This window comes from Dendrobates tinctorius, unplaced genomic scaffold, assembly GCF_039654945.1.
Source record: "Dendrobates tinctorius isolate UK_male_01 unplaced genomic scaffold, ASM3965494v1 ptg000060l, whole genome shotgun sequence".
Classification (NCBI taxonomy): domain Eukaryota; kingdom Metazoa; phylum Chordata; class Amphibia; order Anura; family Dendrobatidae; genus Dendrobates; species Dendrobates tinctorius.
In genome coordinates, this window is record NW_027361728.1 from 63,952,368 (window position 1) to 63,979,144 (window position 26,777).

At 43.2% G+C, this 26,777-nt stretch overlaps 1 long non-coding RNA gene across 1 annotated transcript in view; it reads left to right on the forward strand.

Annotated features, from left to right (window-relative positions):
- LOC141092781 (uncharacterized) overlaps window positions 1-25,493 on the forward strand; it is a 38,172-nt gene extending 12,679 nt beyond the window's left edge. Inside the window, exons 2-3 of the long non-coding RNA XR_012232913.1 lie at window positions 23,104-23,253; window positions 25,101-25,493. This is a non-coding gene — a long non-coding RNA (uncharacterized lncRNA). The remainder of the gene's footprint in view (window positions 1-23,103; window positions 23,254-25,100) is intronic.
- The last annotated feature ends 1,284 nt before the right edge of the window (window positions 25,494-26,777 follow it).

The following is a 26,777-nucleotide window of genomic DNA, read 5'->3' on the forward strand; positions in this document are numbered from 1 at the left end:
CACCTTATCCGGAGTGTCAACTTTCTTCAGCAAAGATACATGAAAAACTGAATTAATTTTCCAGGGCGAAGGAATGTCCAATCTGACCGCTGCCGAGTTGACAATCTGAACCACTTTGAAGGGTCCTACAAACTTAGGCCCCAACTTTTTAGAAGGGATCTTTAAACCCAGATTCCTAGAGGACAACCAAACCATGTCCCCAACAACAAACCTCAGCTCCCTTGTCAAAATATTTCTTAGACCTCCTATTAGCCTGATTCAGATTATGGCGCACACTGGTCCAAACCCTTTCCAAATTTCCAGAAAAACTCTCCTCCTCAGGCACCGCTACCTCAATCCTAGAAAAAGGACCGAAAGATGGATGCTTCCCGGTACAACAAAAAAAAAAGGAGAACACCCAGCCAAAGAAGACATATGATTGTTGACTGCAAACTCAGCTAATGGTAGATATTCCGACCACATCTCCTGATTGTCTGATTCAAAACAGCTCAAAAAATGCTCAATGTCCTGGTTCTTCCTCTCTGTCTGTCCATTGGACTCTGGATGATAACTCGAGGAAAATGACAAATGAACCTTAAGCCTGTCATAAAAGGCACGCCAAAATCGAGCCACAAACTGTGGTCCCCTATCGGAGACAATGTCCGTGAGTGTGACAATCTCTTTCTCAAATGCCCTGGCAAGTGCCTTAGCGCAGGGTAATTTATTGAACGGGACCAGATAACACATCTTACTAAAATGGTCCAACCCAGATGACAGAAAAACCTTCAGAGACCGGCAGGTTGGTGATAAAATCCATTGGAAGATGCGTCCATGGGGAACTAGGAACCTCTAACGGGCACAGCAACCCTGCCACTGGAGCATGAGAAGCCTTAGACCTAGCGCACACGGTACACTGACGCACCCACTTGACGATTTCTCTTAGCAGCATCCAGATAGATCAGATTCTTATGATCAGTAAAAACTTGTAAAGGATGTCTAGCGCCCTCCAAAAAATGTCGCCAATGCTTAAACACAAGCTTAATAGCCAGCAATTCTCAGTTCCCAACATCTTAGTTGAGTTCCGCCACCAAAAATTTCTTAGAAAAGAACACACAGGGATGTACCCCATCCTCTCCCTCCTGTGACAGAACAGCCCCCACTCCTACTGATGAGGCATCCACCTCTACAAGAAAGGGCTTAGTCTCATCTGTCTGGATCAAAACAGGAGTAGAGCTAAACTTCTCCTTGAGATGCTCAAAGGCCTTAACAGACTCAGGGGATCATTTGACAGTATTGGCACCCTTCTTTGTCAGATCAGTAAGGGGTTTGGCGATAACAAAAAAATTCTTTATGAATTTTCTGTAATAATTAGCAAACCCCAAGAATCTCTGAATTGACTTCAAGCATTCAGGTCTAGGCCACTCCAATACCACCTGAACCTTCACCGGGTCCATCTCAAACCCATCACTGGAAACAATGTACCCCAAAAAGCTATTTTTCTGTACCTCAAACTCACATTTCTCCAGTTTAATAAAGAGTGTGTTTTCTCTCAATCTGCAGAACCTTGCGGACTCTCTGCCAATGCGACTCCAGATCGGGCGAGTAGATCAAAATATCATCCAAATAAATGATAACACTCTTACCGATCAACGGCCTCAGAATGTCATTGATGAAATTTTGAAAGAACGCCGGAGCATTAGTAAGGCCGAAAGTCATTGCTAGACACTCAAAATGACCTTCTGGGGTATTAAAGGCTGCTTTCCATTCATCGCCTTCTGTTGTCCTCAGCAGATTATATGCCCCACGGAGATCAATCTTAGAGAACCACTTCGCTCCAACTAATGGGTTAAACAAATCCGGAATTAGTAGCAAGGGGTAAGGATTGCGCACAGTAATCTTATTAATCTCCCTGAAATGCAGACACGGCCTAAGACCCCCATCTTTCTTTTTGACAAAAAAGAATCCCACAGCCACAGGGGACTTGGAGGGTCTTATATGACCTGCAGCAAGACTAGTCTAGGTATTCCTTTAAGGCCTCCCTCTCAGGAATCGTCAGATTAAATAAACGACTCTTAGGGAGAGTAGCACCTGGGACGAACTCAATAGCGCAATCATAATCTCTATGCGATGGTAGAGCTTGTGACTCAACTTCAGAAAATACTTTCCGGGATTCCTGAATGGCTTCAGGTAGCTCATTTTTCACCACAGCAGCGATGTGTACATCACAACATTTCCCATAACACCCCTGACCCCAGGGTCTTATAGTATTTGACGACCAGTCCAGTACAGGATTGTGCATTTTTAACCAGGGTAACCCCCAGACGATTGTAAAAGGCAATTTATCAAGTACAAACAAATCTAAAGATTCCTGGTGCTCCATATTCACAGTGAGTGGAAACCCGGTGACCTTTTGAGAAACGCACCCATGCTCTAGCGGAGTGTTATCAATCGCTACTACAGGAAAAGGGGATGATAAAGGTACAGACTCAATCTTATACTTGTCAAGAAATTGTTGATCGATCAAATTCAGTGCAGACCCACAGTCCACCATCACTTGAAAATCCATAGTATGACCATGACAGATAGAACTACCAGAAAAAGAAACTCCTGCGGACAGTAAAATTGCAATACGAACGGGAGGGTTACTCTGACCCCATTTTTTTTCTTTTCCTGATTTATGCGACCTTCACATTGCTTGATAAAATGTCCAGTCTTACCACAATAAAGGCATAGCCCCTCAGAGAACCTTCTCTCCATTTCCTGGGAATGAGAGAACATTGCCTCAAGTTGCATCGGTTCCCCATAGTCCACTGGGGTCTCTCGAGAGACAGGACACAGCAGAATTGAAGCCTACTCCTCATTCTGCTGGTCTCTCAATCTTCTATCCACCCTGATGGCTAAAAACTAACTCTTGAGTAGAGTTGAGCGAAATGGGTGGGTCAAATTCAAAAGTCGCTGACTTTAGCTAAAGTCGGGTTTCGCCGACCCGAGCGCCAAAGTCGCGTTTCAAATAATGCTTCCAGCGCCTTTTCTCAGCCAATGATGGAGGACTCACACTGTGGGCAACGGCCACCACCATCTTAGAGAATGGCATTGAAGTGATTGGCTGGCTTTGTGTGGCGTCACAGTGGCTATAAAAGGCCGTGACTGCTAACCGCCATCTTACTTCTGCCGATCTTAGAATAGGGAGAGGTGCTGCTGCTGATTCTGAATAGGGAGAGCGTTAGGCAGGGAAGAAGAAAAAAATTGCTTCTGCTGATAGCACTTTTCACTGTACAGTTAGTGTGCAGTGAAAGGGGAAGATTTTTGTTGTGTGCAGCAGCGCTGGTGGTGATTAGGCTACCTTTTAAGGCTACCTGATAGCTGCATTGCTGTGTGCACACTGCTGTTCAAACTGCTTTTTTCAAAGAACTCCAACTTTTATTATTTTGTTATGGTCAGTTACCGAGAGTTTATTTTTTCACACACTGTTTAGTAGTGTACGCTCCTCACACACTACCGTGTACTGTCTGGTATCACGGACAAATACAAGTTATCTGTGTGTGACTCTGGAAAAACAAACAGAGGAGATTTTCCATTTTTCCAGACCTACACCGTATAGAGCTGTCCGCTTTTCAAACAGTTTCGTATATCCGCTGTTTGATAACGGTCAAAACTGTACAGAGACAGCATGTGTCACTCCATATAAAAATAGACGGAGATTTAAAATTTTCCATACATACACCGTATAGCGGTCTATGCTATCCCCACACACTACCGTGTACCGGCTGGTATCACGGACAAATACAAGCTATCTGTGTGTGACTATGGAAAAACAAAGAGAGGAGATTTTCCATTTTTCCAGACCTACACCGTATAGAGATGTCCACTTTTCAATCAGTTTCGTATATCTGCTGTTTGATTGCAGTCAAAACTATACAAAGACAGCGTGTGTCACTCCGTATAAAAATAGACGGAGATTTACAATTTTCCATACAGACACTGTATAGCGCTGTTCAATTCTCAAACAGTATTGTATAGCTGCCGTTCGCATTACGGTCACATCTACGCAGAGTCAGCGTGTGTGTGTGACACTTCGTAAATATATATACGGAGATTTCCATTTCTCCATACACCGTATTGAGCTGTCCTATTCTCAAACAGTATTATATATCTGCTGCTCGCATTACAATCACATCTATACAGAGTCAGCGTGTGTGTGTGACACTCCGTAAATACATATACGGAGATTGTTAGTTACACAAAAAAACGTATACAGCTGTACACTTCTGATACAGTACCGTATATCTGCTTGTTGGATTATGGTCAAATACATACTGGGAGAGCGTCTGTGACTAACAAAATATATACATAGATTTAATTTTTCTAATACATTACACAGCTGGACGCTCATGATACAGTACCATCTCTCTGCTGGTATTTTTGGTACATTTTCCCAAACATGAGGAAGTATGGTGGAAGAGGCCGCGGATGTGGGCAGGGGGGCGCAGCTGGTACTGATGGTGGCGGTGCATCGGCTGGTTCTGGCAAAAGCACAATAGCACCTAAGGTAGGAGGTGATGAGCCTGCGTCATCGTGTGGCCCAAGAAGGCCTGTAAGGTTCCCTTTTCTTGGAGTAGAAAAACCGCTTAAAGCCGGATAATCAGGAACAGGTTTTGGCGTACATTGCTGAAACAGCCACCAGCTCTATTGCCTTCTCTTCTGAACGCTCGAAACCTGCAAGCACGGAGTCGTCAGTGCAGGGTTCTGGTCAGGAAAAACACCTTTCCTTGTGTCCTTCACCCCCACCAAAAGTTAAGGATGCGGCAGCCCACACTTCAGATTACTCTATGGAGCTCTTTTCACATACCATGCCTGGGATATCCGGTCAAATCCTGAATTCCCCAGTCCAAGATGAATCTGACATGGAGTGCACTGATGCACAGTCACTGCTAGATGATTCTGCTGGTACATTGACCCAGAGCACTACATTGCCCTTGCTGTCTACTGAGCCAGAATTTGACCCTGATGAATCTCAGGTGCCCCTTCCCGCATACTATACCACCTTACACGGTGACACAGAGAAAGGTAAAGAGGAAGGTGCAGATGACTTTGAAGAGGAGGTGATGGATGACCCAGTTCTTGACCCGGATTGGCATCCATTGGGGAGGAGGGTGGCGCTGGCAATAGTTCAGATAAGGAGAAGGATCTGCAGCAGTCACTTACATCACAGCAGCAGTTATCTGGCAGGCCTGTAGCTGTCCAAAAACGTGGACCAAAAACTAAAAGAGTTGCAGGACAGCATGGCCAGACGGTCAACTTAGCACAGCATGCAAGGCCAGAAAATGTATACCATAGTAGGAAGAGTGCAGTGTGGCACTTCTTTGTCCAAAATTCTACTGAAGAGGCAAAGGTTACCTGTAAGAAGTGCGGAAGGACCTTTAGCCAAGGTAAACAACTCAGAAATTTGAATACCAGTTGCATGCTTAGACATTTAACCAACATGCACTTGCAAGCGTGGACGGACTACAAAACCTCAGGTAGCACATGTGCACCTGCTCCGACTGAAGGTAGCCAGCAACGCTCCATCGCTTCCCCCACTGTAAGATCACTGCCACCGTTAAGCACACCACCAGCACTAAATGTTGAGGTGCCGTCGCAAGGCCAAAGCACTCAGGGAATCACAATGGTTTTGCAACACAACACTGAATCTAGGCCATCACCACCAACCCCCTCTCACTCCGTCCGGTCCACCGCTACTTCCCCCATATGCAGTTCTCCAGTCCAGCTCACACTACCAGACACTCTGAGTAGGACAAAAAAGTACTCATCCTCTCATCCGCGCACACTGTGTTTGAACGCCTACATTGCCAAATTAATCTCATTAGAAATGATGCCCTACCGTTTGTTTGAAAGCGAAGCTTTCCGTGAGCTCATGGCCTAAGCAGTCCCACGCTATGACCTACCCAGTCGGTACTTCTTTTCTCAAAAAGTCATCCCAGCCCTCCACCTGCATATGAAAGACCGCATTGTCCATGCACTCAAGCAATCAGTGAGTGGAAAGGTGCATCTCACAACAGTTGCATGGTCCAGGAGGCATGGCCAGGGCCGTTATGTATCCATCACTGCGCACTGGGTTAATGTGGTGGATGCAGGCTCCACAGGAGACAGCGGCGGTGGAACAGTGCTGCCTAGCCCACGGTATAGGAAACAGTTGGCTGTAGGCTTTCGACCCTCCTCCTCCATAAGCTTGTCCACAGAGTGCAGTCACACGAGCACTCCATCCGCAGCTGGCAGTGTTGCACATGAGGTGTCCCACTATGGAACAGCTAGTGGTAAGTGTCAGCAGGCTGTGTTAAAGATGATGTCTTTGGGCGACAACAGAGAGGTACTGGCCGAATACTTGCAGTGACAAACTGAGTCATGGCTGGGCAGTCTACATCTTGAGCCAGGCAAGGTAGTCAGTTTTGTGGCAGCCATAGCCCTTGCAAAACTCACACACATACCTTGACTGGCTCACACTTTGAACCTGGTGGTGCAGTTCCTTAATAATTATCCGGAGTTAACATCCCTGCTCCATAAGATGCAAAGACTGCGCTCGCACATCCGTCGCTCGGCCGTACACTCCAGTGGTATGCAGAAGCTGCAGCGATTGCTCCACCTCCCCAAGCACCGCCTAATCATAGACGTTGCTACAAGGTGGAACTCGACCCTGCACATGGTTGAGAGGCTTTGCGAACAGAAGCAGGCTGTAATGCATTTGTGGGAGGATACACGGGCAGGCAGTTTGAGGGAAGACATGGAATTGTCGGGTGTGCAGTGGTCAAAGCTGAAAGACCTCTGTAAAGTCCTTCAGTGTTTTGAGGAATGCACACGGCTGGTAAGCGCAGATGACTCCATCATAAGCATGAGCATCCCACTTATGCGTCTGCTCATGCAAAGTTTGACGCACATTAAGGATCTGGCGTCTGCAGCAGAGGAGGGGGAACAGGAGGAGGAGGAGGGAAGCCTTTCTGACAGTCAGCCATTGTCTGGTCAGGGAACTGTCCTGGACGAGGTGGAGGAAGAAGAGGAGGAGGAGGATGAGGGGGATGATTATTTTGGGCAGGAGGATGCTTCTCATGGGGCAAGAGAAAATGTTGGCGTTCCAAGGTCAGGTATAGGGTTTGTGCATGACTGTAGGGATGTGGATTTGCCAGAATGTGCTCCTCCACCGAGCAGTGGCAGTACATTATTGACACCTGGAACATTGGCCCACATGTGCGATTATGCCTTGCGGATCCTAAAAAGGGACCCCTGCATTGCCAAAATGATGAAGGATGATGACTACTGGCTGGCCAGCATCCTCGATCCACGCTACAAAGGAAAATTACACAACATCATGCCACAGGAGAACCTAGAGATAATATTGGCTAACAAACAAGAAACTCTGGTAAACCGTTTGTTTGAGGCTTTCCCAGCACACAGCAGTGGTGCTAGTTCTCCCACGAGCCGTTGTGGGCACAATGGAAGAGGTGTTCATGGTGCACACAGCCAAAGTGACATTGGAGACAGGGGTTTCATGACCATGTTGTGGACTGATTTCTCAAGTACCGTTCATACGACTGCTAATACTGCATCGATTAAAAGTGACAGGAGACAGCAGTTGTCAACTATGGTTACAAACTACTTCTCTCATATCAATGTTCTCCCTCACAGGTCATTCCCCTTTGACTATTGGGCCTCTAAATTGGACACCTGGCCTGAATTGGCACAATATGCCTTACAGGAGCTTGCTTGCCCTGCTGCTAGTGTGTTATCTGAAAGAGTCTTCAGTGCTGCTGGATCAATCCTGACAGAAAAAAGGACCCGTCTGTCGACCCAAAATATTGCTGATCTAACCTTCATTAAAATGAACCATGCATGGGTTTCAAAGGATTTTGTCACACCTTCCCCTGATGACACACAGGTTGCCAGAAAACTGCCTCGCTTTTGTCCTCCACTTCCTCGGACTTGCCCAATTCCACCATTTGCAGCTGCTGAATGTCCAGCCTACACATCAACTTATGCCATTTTTTAAACCTCCCTAACTGGGCTGCCCACCACCCCCCAAGGGCTGGGGTCAACACCTGGCACACCCGGGCAAGTGCCGTTGCTCTGAACAGGTGGATGGGCCCACTGATGGCCGACGTCACTGGCACAGGGCCCACTCACCGTCAGACACACCAGCGTACTATGAGGGGCCCTGTGCCAGTACCTTCGCCCACGAGTGTGCCCCCCTGCTTGGTCATGGCCACAGCACTTGCAAGTTGCAATACTTACCTCTCCGTGCTCCACCGCTGTGTAGTCTGGGCAGTTAAATCCTTCACAGGGACGGCCACTAGAAATTTGGTGTATTGATCGATGGTGGTTAAGATGTAGCTATGGCCTGTCCTGCTGGCTTCTACCTTCAGATGATCAATGGCTACCATTTGTAATGGACGTCAACTTACAAGTGGATGCAGTGGTGATTTATGATCACCTTTCACAGTTGTGATAGTCACAGACGTGTGACATTCCTGCCACCATTTTTCAATGTCTCCTCTCATGCCAATCCAATAGAATCGCCTACGGCCTGTGGCTTTTGTCTTTTGCACTCCAATATGACCAGACACATCATGATAGGCAGTGAGGACCATGTCTACATCTCTCCCTGTGATCACAATTTGATGGAGACGAGTAACGGCGATGTGATCCATGCTACTGCGATAAAGCAATCCTTTCTTCACAAAGAACTGTTTTCGCTGTCTCCACAGACACAGTAACTGAGGGTCTGCATCGCCTCTGCAACATCAACCGGGAGGTTTTCCCGCGATGAGTAATTCACAAATTTCTGCTAACACTCGACTTTCCGTGTGTACTTGTATCCATGTAGTTTCCAGTAGCGGAGAGTCTGGACTGGCTTACTAAGATTGAAATATATACGAAGATTTAAAAGTACCACAACACTGTATACTGGTGTACGCTTCGAATACCTTTCCCTTTTTCTACTTTTTAAATTCTGGTGTAATACATACTGAGCCTGTGAGTGTCTGTGTCTGACTCCGGAATTATAGACGGAAATTTACAATTACCCCTAGACTGGATACACCTGGTATGTGCTGATACAGTACCTTTGTTCAAAATGTTTTATTATGGTATTATCTATATTGAGTGAGCGTGTGTGGTTTATGCCTTCTATATATACGGTGAATCGGAGATACCAATTTTTACCCTATATTCGATACAGCTTATATCTTGCTATACAGTACCTTTTTTCGACATTTAGTATTACGGTCAATTCCATACTGATTGTACCCTATAATATATATACTTGCTATCTTGTTATCCAGTACCTTTTTTACAACATTTTTTATTATGGTCAAACCCAGACTGAGTGAGCGTCTGAGGGTGACTCTGGAAATATATACCGAGATTTCAGATTTGGCTAGCACTGTATACAGCTGTACGCTTCTGATACAGTAACCTTTTTTGCTATTTAGATTCTGGTGTAATCCATAATGAGCCTGTGAACGTATGTCTGCTACTTCGGAAATATATTTGGAGCTTTAAGATTACCCCAACACTGTATACAGCTGTACACTTGTGTTACATTATCCATTTACAGCTTTTCATATTCTTGTGTGATCCATACTGGGCCTGAGAGCGTTTGTGTCTGCCTCCTGAAATATATACGGAGATTCAGAATGTTTACACTATACTATATATATCTTGTATCTGGTGATGCTGTACCCTTTTTCAACTTTTTATTTTATTGTGTAATCCATATTGAGCCTGTGAGCATCTGTGTAGGACTCATGAAATATATACGGAGATTTACTGTTATCCCTAGACTGTGTAGAGCTGTACGCTTCTGATACAGTACCATATATCTGCTGGTATTCTGGGTCCATTTTCCAAAATATGAGGAAGTATGGTGGAAGAGGACACGGACGTGGGTGTGGGGGGCCACCTGATACTGATGGTGCATCTGCTGGTAGTGCCAAAAACACAATAGCAGCTAAGGCAGGAGGTGTTGAGCCTGCGTCATGGTTTAGCTCAGGAAGGCCTGTAAGGCTCCCTTTTCTGGGAGTAGGTAGACTTCTTTTATTTTTCAACTAGCTGAAGAGCCCAACGCTGCCCGGGCATAGTAACTAACTGTGGTTAGTTATAGCAAATTATAATTATCCTCCATCCCATAGTCCCGTGCCCATATACCCATCATACATATCCACCATCCCATAGTCCCGTGCCCATATACCCATCATACATATCCACCATCCCATAGGCCCGTGCCCATATACCCATCATACATATCCGCCTTCCCATAGTCCCATGCCCATATACCCATCATACATATCCTACATCCCATAGTCCAGTGCCCATATACCCATCACACATCCTCCATCACATAGTTCCATGCCCATATACCCATCATACATATCCGCCATCCCATAGTCCTGTGCCCATATACTCGTCATACAAATCCTACATCCCATAGTCCAGTGCCCATATACCCATCACACATCCTCCATCACATAGTTCCATGCCCATATACCCATCATACATATCCGCCATCCCATAGTCCCGTGCCCATATACTCGTCATACATATCCTACATCCCATAGTCCAGTGCCCATATACCCATCACACATCCTCCATCCCATAGTCAACCATTATGACATCATAATGAGCGGCGGGGCTTGCAACCTATGATGAATCAGCGTTGCCATGGCATCCATTATGACATCATAATGAGGGGTGGGGCTTGATACGCACACACTTTTTCCCCAGTATGTAGATAGGGCGGGGCTTGACGCGCACACACTTTTTCCCCGGTATGTAGATAGGGGCAAAATTGTTTGGTGAATTGGAACACGCGGGGTTTAAATTTCACCTCACAACATAGCTTAGGACGCTCTCGGGGTCCAGACGTGTGACTGTGCAAAATTTTGTGGCTGTAGCTGCGATGGTGCGGATGCCTATCCCGGACATACACAAACACACATACATACATACATACACTTTGAGCTTTATATATTAGATAATCTTTATTAGATTATTAAAGAATTTTTATAAGGGAAGGGAAGGGGTACAAAACAAAGGAATAGGATAGGGATTACAAAGGGATAGGATAGCGAGGTAGACTGCTTTCAAAGTCAGAGCATCAGGAACTGTTTTTGGCGCTTACATTGCTGAAATAGCCTCCAGCTCTATCGCCTCCTCTTCTGAAGTTTCAAAAATTGGAAGCACTGAGTCATCAGTGCAGGCTTCTGGTCAGGAGCAACCCCTTTCCTTGTGTCCTTCACCCACACCAAAAGTGAAGGATGCAGCAGCACACAATTCAGATTACTCCATGGAGCTCTTTTCACATACCATGCCTGGGTTCAATAAAAATGGGGCCCATCATATAATGGAGCATTCCAAATGGGAGACATCAGACACTGGAGCAGCATTTATGAGGCCCATTATACACTGGAGCATTAGAAATGGAGCCCATTATATATGGAGCATTATTAGGGATCATCATACACTGGAGCATCATCCATGAGGCCCATCATATACTGGAGCATTCCAAATGGGGGACATCAGACACTGGAGCAGCATTTACAGGGCCCATTATACACTTGAGCATTAGAAATGGAGCCCCTTATATATGGAGCATTATTTGGACCCATAAGACACTGGAGCATCATCCATGCGGCCCATCATATACTGGAGCATTCTAAATGGGGCATATCAGACACTGGAGCAGCATCTATGGGGCACATTATACACTGGAGCATTAGAAATGGGGCCCAATATATATGGAGCATTATTTGGGCCCTTAACATACTGGAGCATCGTCCATAGGGACCATCATGTACTGTAGCATTATGTGGAGCTCATCATATACTGTGTGGAACAGTATATGTGACCAATTATTCTGTATGGAGAAATATATGGGGCTCATTATTCTGTATGGCGCATAATGTGGTGGCCATAATACTGTATGGAGTAATATACTGTCCTTTTTTTGAGCTATTGTACAATTTAAAATAGATATCAGTCATGTCATGTAAGAAGTGAATTATTTTTCATTGTACTATACCAATATTTCTCTGCCGTATCGGAGCATCATGAATTGTGGTATATGTTAAAGAGGCCCACTCTTTGGCCCGGGCCACACAAAAACATGGAGCCAGCACTACCCCCCCCACAACTTTAGCCAAATAACCCCCAGTTTTCAATGCGTAACTATTATTATGAAGTAAATTAAGGTTGACAAGCTTCAGTAATAATAATTGATGTTTTGGGCATTGAAATGGGCACTGTCTATGTGTTTACTGTCCTCCACTCCTTGAAGACTTTGTTTCCCCATTGACTTGCATTGGCTTTGGTGTTTCAGTCTGCCTCCGACTTTTCCCTATAATCGGCCGATTTCGTTCGATCCGACTTTTGCGAAAGTTGTGTTTCATGAAACCCGACTCGACCCTAAAAAAGGCAAAGTCGCTCATCTCTACTCTTGGGTGCTGGATCATTCCAGCTGACTTCTGCAGACCATGGTCTGTACTGGGTACAATATCCCTCAGCGTCACCAGAACCCTGTTTCAACCCTCTGAGTTTAGCCTCGGCTGTAGCGACCCGATCCAAATCGTCATATATTAACCCCATAGCAGAAAAAAACGTTTCTACTGACACCAATCAAGTGTTCTCTGGACGCAATGAAAATGCCCAAACTTGTGGCTCCCCTCGCAATAAGGACATAATAATCCCCACACGCTGTAATTCAGCCCCTGAAGACCTGGGTCTAAGCCGAAAATAAAGTAACCATGCATTTTTAAACAAAAAAATTCCTGTCATTTACCAAAAAAACATTCAGGCAAACCCACCTTAGGCTCTTCAGGGCGAACTCCTGTGCTCATATGCTGTTGTAAGCTGGAAATTTCCAACGTTAACCGTTGCAGGCGTTGAGCAAGATCCTGAACGCTGTTCATTTTACAGAAATCCGGGAGGGTTTTTTTTTTTTCCAACTTTCTCGGGCTGGACAAACTGATACAGTTCTGCAGCACAGGAATAGGGTAGGAGGGGGGAAAACTGACCCTGCACTATGACTAGGCTGATACCCTATGATGGAGTGGGCGACCCATTCCTGCGAATAGACCCACCAACGATCCTAAGTTAATCTCAAGCGAAGACCTATAGATAGGGGGAAGGGGGTCCCTGAAAGATCTAAGGACTGGGTACAAAAACGGGTCACCTCCTAGCAGAAAACAACTTCAGAACCAAACTGAAAACAGAAACTAAGATTAGCAGAACCAGAGGTCCCAGTACTGCACTAATTAAAAACAGAGAAGGCAAAGCAAAGCTCCAAGCCAGAACTCAAGCGAATTAACAGTTGTCCAGCAAGGAACGGGAGACATGTGCAGGTTAATAAAGGGTGATACAATCACCTGACCCAAGACAAACCAGCACCAGAGGAAAAAGACCAGCAGCCAGAACCAGGGCTGGACTGGGACAAAAAAGCAGCCCTGCCACACAAACCCCACCAGCCCGCACACTATAACACTCCTCACCTCGATCATTGAATTTTACTTTACTTTGTCATGCTCCTCAATCTTCGAAAAGGAGACATTTCAAGAGCCGCATGTGAATGGCGCCACACTGCATATGAGCGACCACAGCTGCATTTATATGCTGCTCTACATAGTTCCAATTTTCAGGATCATGGGATTCCAGCAATCGGATATCCAGCAATTGAAAAGTTATCCCCTATCCAGAGGAGAGGGGATTTAATGGGATAATGCATTTAAACCGCTTTTCCAATATTTTATTTTTATTTGGCCATAGTAATATTTAAAATACTAAACCAATATTGACTCTCCCAAAGTCCAATGTCGCCTCTTTGACAACAAGACAGGAGAAGTGGGCAGTGTGCAAGTCATACAGGGCCGGCTTCAGGTTTTTGAGGGCCCCGGGTGAAAGTCTCAGTGGCCCCTTTAACACATACCGCAATTCATAATGCACAGATACAGCAGAGAAATATAGGTATACAATGCCAAAGATTTCACTTCTTACATTACATGGATGATAACTATTGTACATTCTCCAATAGGTCAGAAACCGGACAGTATAGTCCTCCATACAGAGTAATGAGCCCCATATCATGCTCCATACAGAATAATGAACCCCATATATTGCTCCATACAGAATTATGAGCCCATTAATGATCCATACAATATTATGGGTACCACATAATCCTCCATTCAGTGTAATGAGGCCCACATATTGATCCATACAGAATAATGAGTCCCCATATATTGCTCCATACAGAATAATGAGCCCCATAAAATGCTCCACACAGAATAATGAGCCCCATATAATGCTCCATACAGAATAATGAGCCCCATATAATGCTCCATACAGTATTATGGGTACCACATAGTCCTCCATACAGTGTAATGAGGCCCATATATTGCTCCATACAGAATAATGAATCCCATAAAATGCTCCATACAGAATAATGAGGCCCATATATTGCTCCATACAGAATAATGAGCCCCATAAAATGCTCCGAACAGAATAATGAGCCCCATATAATGTTCCATACAGAAGAATGAGCCCCATATAATGCTCCATACAGAATAATGAGCCCCATATAATGTTCCATACAGAAGAATGAGCCCCATATAATGTTCCATACAGAATAATGAGCCCCATATAATGCTTCAAACAGAATAATGAGCCCCACGTAAAGCGCCATGCAGAATAATGATCCCCATGTAATGCTCCATACAGAATAATGAGGCCCATATATTGTTCCATACAGAATGAGTCCCATATAATGCTCCATACAGAATAATGAGGCCCACATATTGCTCCATACAGAATAATGAGTCCCCATAAAATGCTCCACACAGAATAATGAGCCCCATATTATGTGCCATGCAGAATAATGAGCCCCATGTAATGTTCCATACAGAATAATGAGGCCCATATATTGTTCCATACAGAATAATGAGTCCCATATAGTACTCCATACTGAATAATGATCCCTATATAATGTACCATGCAGAATAATGAGCCCCATAAAATGCTCCACACAGAATAATGAGCTCATATAATGCTCCATACAGAATAATGAGCCCCATGAAATGCTCCACACAGAATAATGAGCCCCATATTAGGCTTCATACAGAATAATGAGCCCCATCTAATGCTGCATACATAGTAATGAGCCCCATATAATGCTCCATACAGTATTATGGGTACCACATAGTACTCCATAAAGTGTAATGAGGCCCATATATTGCTCCATACAGAATAATGAGCCCCATATAATGCTCGATACAGAATAATGAGCACCATCTAATGCTCCATACAGAATAATGACCCCCATATAATGCTCCATACAGTTTTTTGGGTACCACATAGTCCTCCATACAGTGTAATGAGGCCCATATATTGCTCCATACAGAATAATGAGTCCCATATAATGCTCCATACAGAATAATGAGGACCATATATTGCTCCATACAAAATAATGAGCCCCATATAATGCTCCATACAGAATAATGAGCCCCCTTTAATGCTCCATACAGAATAATGAGCCCCATATAATGCTCCATACAGAATTATGAGCCCCATATAATGCTCCATACAGTATTATGGGTGCCACATAGTCCTCCATACAGTGTAATGAGGCCCATACATTGCTCCAGACAGAATAATAGGTCCCATGTAATGCTCCATACAGAATAATGAGCCCCATATAATGCTCCATACAGAATAATGAGCCCCATATAATGCTCCATACAGAATAATGAGCCCCATATAATGCTTCAAACAGAATAATGAGCTTCATATAATGCGCCATGCAGAATAATGAGCCCCATGTAATGCTCCATACAGAATAATGAGGCCCATATAATGCTCCATACAGAATAAAGAGGCCCATATATTGCTCAATACAGAATAATGAGCCCCATATAATGATCCCTACAGAATAATGAGCCCCATATAATGCTCCGTACAGAATAATGAGCCCCATATAATGCTCCATACAGAATAATGAACCCAATATATTGCTCCATATGGAATAATGAGCCCCATATAATGCTCCATACAGAATAATGAGCCCCATATAATGCTCCATACAGAATAATAAACCCCATATATTGCTCCATATGGAATAATGAGCCCCATATAATGCTTCATACAATATTATGGATACCACATAGTCCTCCATTCAGTGTAATGAGGCCCACATATTGCTCCATACAGAATAATGAGTTCCCATATATTGCTCCATACAGTATGAGTCCCATATAATTCTCCATACAGAATAATGATCCCCATATAATGCTCCATACAGAATAATGAGCCCCATAAAATGCTCCACACAGAATAATGATCCCCATATAATGCTCCACACAGAATAATGAGCCCCATAAAATGCTCCACACAGAATAATGAGCCCCATATAATGCTCCATACAGAATAATGTGCCCCATATAATGCTCCATACAGAATAATGAGCCCTGTCATGAACTCATTTCCTGCTCCACAAGTTGAGAGTTCCCCTTCCGTTCTCCCTCTGGTGGTGACAGGAGGTAGTGCTGTTGGTTTAAGTGGTAGTGATCTACCACCAGATGAGGAAGATAACGATTGGATCTCTGGAGTATCAGACTGGATATAAGACAGCCAACGCCCTATCCGGGTGCTGGTGATTCAATCTGCTTCTCAGGTCCTGGACTTCAGCTCTCTTCCAGTCTTCTCAAGTTAAGTTTGTTTTTGCTAATGTTCACACTTGCGCTTGTTGGTCAATTCAGTTTTTTGTGTAATCAGCTTGCCCCTGCTGGGGCTATGCTGAATTTCCACTCCTATTAATCAGTATTTGCCAATCTGCTTTTTGCTCCTTATTAGATTGGCCTCTTTTTTGCTCTGTCTCAGAATATTTCAGAGTGCTGATATAGGTTTAGAAGCCTAGTGACTTCAGGGTTAATTTTGCTATCAGAAGTGTTGGACAATATTTTTGTAGGTTTTTTTTGGCAGATTGCAGACAGTGTCTTTCCTTTCCTGTCCTTTTTAGTTAGCCGGGCCCCATCATTTCCTCAGCCTATTTTCCTGCCTTTGTAATTTCATCTTGTTTCACCGTCAATACTTGTGGGGGGCTGTCTTTCCTTTGGGGTCTGCTCTGGGGCAGTTAGTTTTCCTCTTTTCCTGCTTTAGGCTTATGTAGCTCTCCGGTTGTGACGAGGCATCTAGGACCATCGTAGGAACGCTCCACGACTGCTGCTAGTTGTGCGGTTAAGTTCAGGGATCTGCAATCTGCATAGTTACCAACTTCTCTGGTTATCTGAGACTTAGCTTGTTGTTTATTTTTTCCTCCTCGGTGAACCATTCATAACAGAGCCCCATATAATGCTCCATACAGTATTATGGGTATCACATAGTCCTCCATACAGAATAATGAGCCCCATATAATGCTCCATACAGAATAATGAGGCCCATATATTGCTCCATACAGAATAATGAGCCCCATATAATGCTCCATTCAGAATAATGAGACCCATATAATGCTTCAAACAGAATAATTATGTCCCATATAATGCTCCATACAGAATAATGAGCCCTGTCATGAACTCATTTTCTGCTCCACAAGTTGAGAGTTCCCCTTCCGTTCTCCCTCTGGTGGTGATAGGAGGTAGTGCTGTTGGTTTAAGTGGTAGTGATCTACCACCAGATGAGGAAGATAACGATTGGATCTCTGGAGTATCAGACTGGATATAAGACAGCCAATGCCCTATCCGGGTGCTGGTGATTCAATCTGCTTCTCAGGTCCTGGACTTCAGCTCTCTTCCAGTCTTCTCAAGTTAAGTTTGTTTTTGCTAATGTTCACACTTGCGCTTGTTGGTCAATTCAGTTTTTTGTGTAATCAGCTTGCCCCTGCTGGGGCTATGCTGAATTTCCACTCCTATTAATCAGTATTTGCCAATCTGCTTTTTTCTCCTTATTAGATTGGCCTCTTTTTTGCTCTGTCTCAGAATATTTCAGAGTGCTGATATAGGTTTATAAGCCTAGTGACTTCAGGGTTAATTTTGCTATCAGAAGTGTTGGACAATATTTTTGTAGGTTTTTTTTGGCAGATTAGAGCAAACAAGATTTCAAGGGCAGTGAACATATAATTATAGGTGGCCCTGACCCATGGTGACCACCCCATAACATGCACTAGCTGTGGAAAAACTCCCAATACTTTGTATACAAAAACACATGGAGTAAAGACATCCACCAAAAAAAATATATATAAAAAATAATTTTATTCTGAAAAATAATACTATAGACAATAAAGTACATAAAGACGGGTCACATAATAAAAGAGCTCCATATGATAAGGAATTCAGGTACAGAAAAAACAGACATGTAGCAATACTAACAGCAATGGAATGTGTATAATGGATATGCAGAGATAAGTAAAGTGCCAGTGCTTAAAATCTTACTTTCAGATATCCAGAGAATCCCACAGAGTGACCCCCTCATAGTAATAAACCATCATAGCATAATAGCTCAAAATCTTAGTCTGGAGGCCACATAATGAAAAACCTGTTCAAAACCGCTTACCCATAGCTAATTAGTATGCCACACGTGTAGCCCCTACGCGCGTTTCGCGTGGGCTTCGTCGGGGGGCTATGATGGCATGTTCTGTCCCACTCTCCCTTAAATCACCCCATCACAGCTGTGGAGAATCATCATAGATGGCGCATGTCATCACAACGGGACCCGGAGTTCGCGTCAACACACGGCGCCAAAATGGCGGTGCGGCTCACCCAGAACAACTGGTGACGTCACTGAACCGCACACGTCATCAAACGGCGCCGGAAGTGGCGCGCCGGTTATCTCAGTGTGTAGGACATGCGCACTGATGATCTCCCAAGGCTGAGCACCAGAACAGCAGATGAAGTCATCGGACCGCCCACACAACACAGCGGCACCCAAAGACGACGCATCCATCGTCTCAGAACATGCTCCACCCATCCAGCGGTACAATCTAGTAACTAGAATCCAAAAACGCATCTCCAACAACAGTAAAGGAGATCTATAGATTATGAATCAATGCAATATTATATGCACCGCTGAACAAGATATAGAGTATAATATTCACAAGACAGTAGCGCATCCGTGCACAATTAGCCCAGTCCAGACCATTATAGACACGAAAGATACAAAATATATATATGAAAAATAAAAAATAAAAAATATAATAATAAAGAATATAAAATATATAGAATATAAGTGTTAAATACATAAGTGTATGATACCATATACACTAGAGACACGAGGTGAGAAAAACCTCAATATATATGAATACAGCTTTTTCACAAAACTATCCCACAAAATTATACAATAACATTATATATATATAATGTGAAAAGAATTCATTTAGAATATAAATAGATACCATAAGTGAAGTGAAAACTTAAAAAGTGAAATACAAATATATATTAGGACCACAATAAAGTGGAAACTCTACCAAATAGTGCAAAAAAAAACAAAAAAACACAATTGTGCATATATATATAGAAAGATCGTGAATATATGGTCCAGGCGCTCCAACATGTGTGAAAGACTTCTTCCCGAAACCGTTGCTCGATGTCAGGGGTCCAGGAGGGAGGATGCTCACAAATGTTCATTCTCATATGGCAATAAACTAAAAAAGATACAGAACATACAAAATAAAAATAAATCCAAAAAACACAAATATTATAAAAAGGAGGAAAAACTAATTTGCTCGTTTAAGCCTTTCGGTGTTACAGTGTCCAAAACTGCAATCCACTTGCATTCTCTCTGGGTAAGGAATCGCACCGCATCGCCACCTCTAATACCCAATTGGATACAGTCAATCCCATATATCTGCAAGTCATTTGGATTACAGTTATGTCTCAGTTTAAAGTGCCGGGGAAGCGACTTAAGTCCACAAACATCATCCACATCACGGGCGGCCATAATGTCCCTAACATGTTCACGTGTCCTTACTCGTAACTCACGTGATGTCAATCCTACATATATTAGGTTACACTTGCACTTTGCGTAGTAAACAACATGTGTAGTTGTACATGTAATGAACATGTTGATGTTAAAGGTTTTAGAGCCGTCCGAAGATGTGAATGATGTGGCCCGTACATGGTTTTTACATGCCAGACAGTTTTTACATGGAAAAAACCCCTTCCTCCTATCTGCATTTCCAAATAAGGATGGGGACCTAGTCACATAGTGACTATTCACTAGCATGTCTTTGAGATTTCGACTACGACGGGCCGTCATTTGAGGCACCACTGATAAATTTTTACTGAGAGTTTGGTCTGTCATAAGTATCGGCCAATGCTTTTTAAGGATCATACGCATTGTTTCCCACTGTTGGTTTAATGTAGAAATAAACCTTAACTCAGCATCACATTTCTTTTTCTTATTCCGTGGGACTAAAAGATTCCTTCTCTCGGATTTCCTCGCTCTAGTATAGCCTCTCTTAATACTCCGCCTGCTGTACCCACGCTCTTTTAATCTGTCTCCCAGGTCAATGGCCTGCCGCTCAAATAGGCTGTCCGATGAACAAATCCTCCGGGCCCGGAGAAATTGGCCTACTGGGATAGCCTTAATAGTTGAGCCCAGGTGTGCAGACGAGGCATGTAGTAATGCATTAACTGCAGTTTCTTTACGAAACATGTCTGTATGAACAGAACCATCAGAATGCACCCTGAGCTCAATATCTAAAAAGGATATCTTCTCATGATGGAAATTATAGGTAAGCCTGATGTTGGAGTCGTTGCGATTCAGACCCCCCATAAATGAGTGTAGTTCATCAGTGGTACCCTGCCAAATAAACAATATGTCGTCTATAAAGCGGAACCATCCAAGTATATTGGGAGAAGCATGTGCGCCGTCGCAAAACAAACCCCTCTCCCAGAAACCGAGAAAGAGGTTTGCATACGAGGGCGCACATGCCGCTCCCATTGCGGTACCACGCGTTTGTAAGTAATATCTATCCTTGAATGTGAAAAAATTATGGGTATATATTGAGGTTTTTCTCACCTCGTGTCTCTAGTGTATATGGTATCATACACTTATGTATTTAACACTTATATTCTATATATTTTATATTCTTTATTATTATATTTTTTATTTTTCATATATATATTTTGTATCTTTCGTGTCTATAATGGTCTGGACTGGGCTAATTGTGCACGGATGCGCTACTGTCTTGTGAATATTATACTCTATATCTTGTTCAGCGGTGCATATAATATTGCATTGATTCATAATCTATAGATCTCCTTTACTGTTGTTGGAGATGCGTTTTTGGATTCTAGTTACTAGATTGTACCGCTGGATGGGTGGAGCGCATGTTCTGAGACGATGGATGCGTCGTCTTTGGGTGCCGCTGTGTTGTGTGGGCGGTCCGATGACTTCATCTGCTGTTCTGGTGCTCAGCCTTGGGAGATCATCAGTGCGCATGTCCTACACACTGAGATAACCGGCGCGCCACTTCCGGCGCCGTTTGATGACGTGTGCGGTTCAGTGACGTCACCAGTTGTTCTGGGTGAGCCGCACCGCCATTTTGGCGCCGTGTGTTGACGCGAACTCCGGGTCCCGTTGTGATGACATGCGCCATCTATGATGATTCTCCACAGCTGTGATGGGGTGATTTAAGGGAGAGTGGGACAGAACATGCCATCATAGCCCCCCGACGAAGCCCACGCGAAACGCGCGTAGGGGCTACACGTGTGGCATACTAATTAGCTATGGGTAAGCGGTTTTGAACAGGTTTTTCATTATGTGGCCTCCAGACTAAGATTTTGAGCTATTATGCTGTGATGGTTTATTACTATGAGGGGGTCACTCTGTGGGATTCTCTGGATATCTGAAAGTAAGATTTTAAGCACTGGCACTTTACTTATCTCTGCATATCCATTATACACATTCCATTGCTGTTAGTATTGCTACATGTCTGTTTTTTCTGTACCTGAATTCCTTATCATATGGAGCTCTTTTATTATGTGACCCGTCTTTATGTACTTTATTGTCTATAGTATTATTTTTCAGAATAAAATTATTTTTTATATATATTTTTTTTGGTGGATGTCTTTACTCCATGTGTTTTTGTATACAAAGTATTGGGAGTTTTTCCACAGCTAGTGCATGTTATGGGGTGGTCACCATGGGTCAGGGCCACCTATAATTATATGTTCACTGCCCTTGAAATCTTGTTTGCTATTATCATTGTCTGTGTTTTCACAGTTTCCATCTTGGGACAGATGGACTTTCGCGAGCGCGTGAAAGCGTGGCGCACACAACTCGACAGAGTATTTGATGAGGGTTCAGGTGCTGCTAATGACTGTAAATCCAAAAATGGTGGAGAACTTTTTAGAAAATATAAGGAACTGTTGCTCAAAAGAGCCCGTTTATGGTGGAACAAAGCATTTTTGGAGAAGTATATTACGTGTGGTCTGATTCCGAGAGGACTAAGAGTTCAAGTCTTCCCTTCTTTTCCTGTAAATGAGGAGGTTTTTATTAAATCATGGGAAGATGCAGCATCATTGTGTTCAAAAACATTTATGGAATTATTAGTGAAATCTAATCAAACTAAAATGGAGGAACTAGATGAAGAACTCAAGGTAGTTCAGGATGAGATGAATCAACAACTCACTCCAGAGGAAGTGTTGAGATATAAAAATGAATTAGATGTAGAGTCACTCAAATGGGAAAAAGAGATAGTACAGAATAAGACAAAGAAATATCAGCGTGATGTGGCTGATTCACAAAATGGTCGGGTTTATAGGTGGAATAGCAAAAATAATTCAACTTTTAGATCACGGTCTAGAACACGCTCTGTCTCCTTTTCATCTGTCTCATCGACTGAGGAAAGACCTCAGGGTTCTGACCATTCAAAAATTCGGTGGGACAGAAGAGACTTTTTCAAGGACCCTCGGTCGGGTAGCTTTAAGAACAATTCTAAACGTAAAAATCTATCCTCTCCCCCTGCTGATAAAAAAGCTAAAACTAATGCCTTGCAGGTAATTAACTTGTCATCACATATTCTAACTAAAACGCAGATAGAAGTTCTTGAGTTGGGTTTGTCTTTTTCTCCATGTAACAATTTCAATTTCTTCACAGCGCTAAAAGATCTACACCTATTTTCCCGTAAGCTGGTGTTGAAAAAGCTTCACTCCAGAAATTCTGATGATTTGGGAGGGGTAATATCAGAACAAGAGGCCCTGGAAGTATTGGAGGAATTGGAGAGAGAGTCTACTGCTGGTATTTCAGGTATCTCTTTTCCTCAAGTCTGCCCCAAATCCACCACGTTCCCTCCCTTGTCTATTTGTCCACAGGTGGAGATCTTCACACGGTTGGTGGTGGAGGATTTCCGTAAAATTAAGAACAATAGAGCTAGAGATAATTTATCTCACCAACAAAGAAAGGCTCTTAATGACCTGAGAAAACTGTCTGACGTGGTCATTAAACCAGCGGACAAGGGGGGGAATGTGGTGGTCTGGCCGGTAGAGAAATATGAGAGGGAAGCATTCAGACAGCTCAAAGATAGGGATACATACGCCCAACTCACAACAAATCCACTTGTCACCTTTAAGGGTGCTTTGATTAATATTTTGGAGATTGCACATGAGAGAGGAATCATCTCTAAGAAAATCCTTGATGGACTGTCTGTAAGGTTCCCTGTTGTACCCACGTTCTATCTGTTACCCAAGGTCCACAAGGACTCTATCTCACCTCCTGGGCGTCCTATTGTCTCTGGCATAGGAGGGCTGTGTGACCCAATATGTAAATTTATTGATTATTATCTTAGACCACAGGTGGAGACTTTGCCCTCCTATGTCAGAGACACTATGGACGTCCTGAAACGTGTTGATGGATTGTTCCTCGAACCTGATATGCTATTTGTGGTAGCAGACGTAGAGTCTTTGTATACGAGCATTTCTCATGAAGATGGTATACGAGCTGCTCAATTTTATCTTGAGGCAAGTAATTTGGATGCTGATCTGAGGGGACTGGTGTTGGAGTTGTTGCGGTTCATTCTTACCCATAATTTTTTCACATTCAAGGATAGATATTACTTACAAACGCGTGGTACCGCAATGGGAGCTGCATGTGCGCCCTCGTATGCAAACCTCTTTCTCGGTTTCTGGGAGAGGGGTTTGTTTTGCGACGGCGCACATGCTTCTCCCAATATACTTGGATGGTTCCGCTTTACTTACAAACGCGTGGTACCTATTTGAGCGGCAGGCCATTGACCTGGGAGACAGATTTAAAGAGCGTGGGTACAGCAGGCGGAGTATTAAGAGAGGCTATACTAGAGCGAGGAAATCCGAGAGAAGGAATCTTTTAGTCCCACGGAATAAGAAAAAGAAATGTGATGCTGAGTTAAGGTTTATTTCTACATTAAACCAACAGTGGGAAACAATGCGTATGATCCTTAAAAAGCATTGGCCGATACTTATGACAGACCAAACTCTCAGTAAAAATTTATCAGTGGTGCCTCAAATGACGGCCCGTCGTAGTCGAAATCTCAAAGACATGCTAGTGAATAGTCACTATGTGACTAGGTCCCCATCCTTATTTGGAAATGCAGATAGGAGGAAGGGGTTTTTTCCATGTAAAAACTGTCTGGCATGTAAAAACCATGTACGGGCCACATCATTCACATCTTCGGACGGCTCTAAAACCTTTAACATCAACATGTTCATTACATGTACAACTACACATGTTGTTTACTACGCAAAGTGCAAGTGTAACCTAATATATGTAGGATTGACATCACGTGAGTTACGAGTAAGGACACGTGAACATGTTAGGGACATTATGGCCGCCCGTGATGTGGATGATGTTTGTGGACTTAAGTCGCTTCCCCGGCACTTTAAACTGAGACATAACTGTAATCCAAATGACTTGCAGATATATGGGATTGACTGTATCCAATTGGGTATTAGAGGTGGCGATGCGGTGCGATTCCTTACCCAGAGAGAATGCAAGTGGATTGCAGTTTTGGACACTGTAACACCGAAAGGCTTAAACGAGCAAATTAGTTTTTCCTCCTTTTTATAATATTTGTGTTTTTTGGATTTATTTTTATTTTGTATGTTCTGTATCTTTTTTAGTTTATTGCCATATGAGAATGAACATTTGTGAGCATCCTCCCTCCTGGACCCCTGACATCGAGCAACGGTTTCGGGAAGAAGTCTTTCACACATGTTGGAGCGCCTGGACCATATATTCACGATCTTTCTATATATATATGCACAATTGTGTTTTTTTGTTTTTTTTTGCACTATTTGGTAGAGTTTCCACTTTATTGTGGTCCTAATATATATTTGTATTTCACTTTTTAAGTTTTCACTTCACTTATGGTATCTATTTATATTCTAAATGAATTCTTTTCACATTATATATATATAATGTTATTGTATAATTTTGTGGGATAGTTTTGTGAAAAAGCTGTATTCATATATATTGAGGTTTTTCTCACCTCGTGTCTCTAGTGTATATGGTATCATACACTTATGTATTTAACACTTATATTCTATATATTTTATATTCTTTATTATTATATTTTTTATTTTTTATTTTTCATATATATATTTTGTATCTTTCGTGTCTATAATGGTCTGGACTGGGCTAATTGTGCACGGATGCGCTACTGTCTTGTGAATATTATACTCTATATCTTGTTCAGCGGTGCATATAATATTGCATTGATTCATAATCTATAGATCTCCTTTACTGTTGTTGGAGATGCGTTTTTGGATTCTAGTTACTAGATTGTACCGCTGGATGGGTGGAGCATGTTCTGAGACGATGGATGCGTCGTCTTTGGGTGCCGCTGTGTTGTGTGGGCGGTCCGATGACTTCATCTGCTGTTCTGGTGCTCAGCCTTGGGAGATCATCAGTGCGCATGTCCTACACACTGAGATAACCGGCGCGCCACTTCCGGCGCCGTTTGATGACGTGTGCGGTTCAGTGACGTCACCAGTTGTTCTGGGTGAGCCGCACCGCCATTTTGGCGCCGTGTGTTGACGCGAACTCCGGGTCCCGTTGTGATGACATGCGCCATCTATGATGATTCTCCACAGCTGTGATGGGGTGATTTAAGGGAGAGTGGGACAGAACATGCCATCATAGCCCCCCGACGAAGCCCACGCGAAACGCGCGTAGGGGCTACACGTGTGGCATACTAATTAGCTATGGGTAAGCGGTTTTGAACAGGTTTTTCATTATGTGGCCTCCAGACTAAGATTTTGAGCTATTATGCTATGATGGTTTATTACTATGAGGGGGTCACTCTGTGGGATTCTCTGGATATCTGAAAGTAAGATTTTAAGCACTGGCACTTTACTTATCTCTGCATATCCATTATACACATTCCATTGCTGTTAGTATTGCTACATGTCTGTTTTTTCTGTACCTGAATTCCTTATCATATGGAGCTCTTTTATTATGTGACCCGTCTTTATGTACTTTATTGTCTATAGTATTATTTTTCAGAATAAAATTATTTTTTATATATATTTTTTTTGGTGGATGTCTTTACTCCATGTGTTTTTGTATACAAAGTATTGGGAGTTTTTCCACAGCTAGTGCATGTTATGGGGTGGTCACCATGGGTCAGGGCCACCTATAATTATATGTTCACTGCCCTTGAAATCTTGTTTGCTATTATCATTGTCTGTGTTTTCACAGTTTCCATCTTGGGACAGATGGACTTTCGCGAGCGCGTGAAAGCGTGGCGCACACAACTCGACAGAGTATTTGATGAGGGTTCAGGTGCTGCTAATGAC